The sequence below is a fragment of the Nanorana parkeri genome, unplaced genomic scaffold (assembly GCF_000935625.1).
Source record: "Nanorana parkeri isolate BGI_ZX_2015 unplaced genomic scaffold, ASM93562v1 scaffold153, whole genome shotgun sequence".
In the NCBI taxonomy this organism is placed as follows: Eukaryota; Metazoa; Chordata; class Amphibia; order Anura; family Dicroglossidae; genus Nanorana; species Nanorana parkeri.
In genome coordinates this window covers 1,266,962-1,269,850 of record NW_017306421.1, presented here as the reverse complement: position 1 = coordinate 1,269,850, position 2,889 = coordinate 1,266,962, and positions in this window count along the sequence as shown.

The following is a 2,889-nucleotide window of genomic DNA, read 5'->3' as shown; positions in this document are numbered from 1 at the left end:
ATTAGAGCCCCTTCCCCCCCCCCCCCCAGTGTAGTCACATGATAAGGGGACAATGAGACTCCTCCACACTGTGAAAGCTCCTAGTTACAACATGCAGCTTAAAAATCGCTTTGCCTCTGAAGCATGAACAGAACAATGAGGGACTGAAAGAAAGGTGACCACGTGCTGTTGGTGGGGCCACCAATAAAGTGAGGCTATTGCAGTGGAAGTTGGGTCCACTGCCTAACGACTGCACAACAAGGGGCAGGCTCAACGCATGTAGATATCTTGCTTTTCACATTGTGGCAATAACAAAGAAAGAATCCTGAGTCTAGGACCATCATCTGTGCAAGGTGAAATTAGCACCTCCTATTCCAGAAATGATCCCCTGTCCAGCAGTCTTCTGCTTAATATCATCTATCATCATTGCAGTGCACTAACATTTTTAGCTGACTTGGAGCTTACACAGGGCTTGCGCTCTTCATTCCTTTGAGGCCACATGGAGCAGTGGTAGATTACAAGGAAGAGGAGTCTATGCTGCAAGTAGGGCTACCATTAAAGAGAACCTGTTGGTTTGCCATGCAGGATGCTGAATGGGAGTGGTATTGGTCCATTACTCTCTTCTGCTTACAGCATGGGCGTTGTGCCGGTGTCAGGCAGAGAGGCTGCCCTATCGCTTTTGACAATTTAGTAAAAATGCGTTATGCTATTTTTTTTAATCTCCCTGATTCTAATGATTTTAGGGCAGTTTCTCACCAGGGCCCTGCGTGCAGGTCTCACCAGGGCCCTGCGTGCTGGTCTCACCAGGGCCCTGCGTGCTGGTCTCACCAGGGCCCTGCATGCTGGTCTCACCAGGGCCCTGCGTGCTGGTCTCACCAGGGCCCTGCAGCTAGAAAGGTCCATGAGAACCCAAACAGTGACCGCAGATAAATGAGAAGTAACCATGAACTTCATCAACTCTGGAGCTGCGTATTAGTTTCAGAAGTAGGGCTACAGCTAACAATTTTCATAATCGATTAGTTGCCCGATTATTTTTTTCAACTAATCGATTGGTTGCATTTAAAAAAATCTCTCTCCTTCTCCCCTCCCCCAACCAACTAACCGATAATGAGAATAGTTGCCAACTATGCTCATAATCGATTATTGATTTAATCAATTAGTTGTTGCAGCCCTATTCAGAAGTCACTTGCAATAAGGAACAGGTTTTGTTTTTTCTCCCTCAGAACTAGTTCGCAGGCTGATGCAGAGGTTCTTACCAGAAGTGGTACAAGAGATACTGGACCTGACAACAGTCACTGTCAGGATGGTTGTACTGCAACAAGTGCCACCTCCAAACCTTAGGCAGTGGCAGCCTCCTATGGTACACAATAGCCTGACAAGTAAAAGCCACCACCACCGGTTCCCTTAAAGGGAATGTATGTATTATAGGGAAAGGTTAGAACCTGTGCCACCTATGTATTGACTTTATTTGTTATACTATGTGCAGCAAATAGGTGGCACACTAGTGACTGTTGCTTTCTCTTGCAATTTGCTACTGTGCTTTGATCAAATGACATAGGCTTTTCAGTTTCTTCAATCTCCTGCTTTTAATATTCATTCACATTACACAAACAGCTGAATGAGTCAACACCCTTCCCGGTTTGCTCATATGACCCAAAAGCATTTTCAAAACGTGAGAATGAATGTCTAAATTAAAAGCGTAATAAAAAAATATACATAAAAACTCTTGTAACTATTCTGATAAAGTAATTGGGGGGAATTTATTATAACTGGAGCAGACAGAATCTGGTGCAGTTGCCCATAGCAACCAATCAGCACATCTCTTCAGTTTGCTCAGGTAAGTTTTGAAAATGAGAGAGAGAAGCTGATTGGTTGCAGTGCAAAGCTGCTCTAGTTTTGATAAATTCCCATCATTATGGTTTACATCTATACGTGGCCTGCCACAAACAACCATCAGGAAGGTCAGATGTAGCTGTATCTTGCTGTGTTTGAGAATATAAAATGGGTTCAAATGTATAAAAGCATCTGTTGTGTGCTGTCTAGTCTGTGTAGTCCTGTGTATCACTAATCACTAGACAAATGGAAATCATAAAAACAGCTCCACAACTATACGTTTGGAAGACTTTACATTTTAATCAGTGCTGGTTCATACAAAAAGTCCCTTACATCAAGAGGCGGCTAACTGAGGTGCAGTAACGATCATTATCACTAGGGGGCTCCCTTAGTTTGTTACAATGGGAATAGAAGATGCCAGAATGTTCCTTCTCATCAGTCATTGACTTCCATCCAGCACACATTTACAAAGGATGGGGGGGGGGGTCCATTTTATTACATCTTAATGACCCATCTTATGCTTCCCAGCCCCGTGTCTTCCATGCATTCATTCTCTGATGGTAAATGCTTAAGGATATTACTCCATGAATGTTCAGGATTTTAATCATTTTACATTTTTGTGTGTGCATACTAGGTATTGAAGATTATCAGCAGCAGGTGGAGACATTTCAGCACCTGATATAACTTAGTGACATTAAACCCTCAGATTTTTTAACATAAAACAATAGTGTAATGTGTGCCTTACTGTAATCCATGGTTGTTTCCCTTCTCTTTGCTGCTCTTCCTTTTTAAATCTGTATCTGTTCTCATGCTGGGCAGAACTTCTGTTTTGCAGCAGACTGCCTTGTCTCTGGAATGGATACATGGTGTCTGTGTGTTGGTTCACAACCTGAGCCAGCACTACAGGAAGAGGCACTTAGCTGCAAATGGAAGTTCTCCCCAAGCATGAGAAGACATGAGGATTTAAAAGGAAGAGCAGCAAAGAGAAGGGACACTACCATGGATTACAGTAAGGCACACATTACAGTATTGGTTTATGTTAAAAAATCTGAGGGTTTAATGTCACTTTAAGGTTGT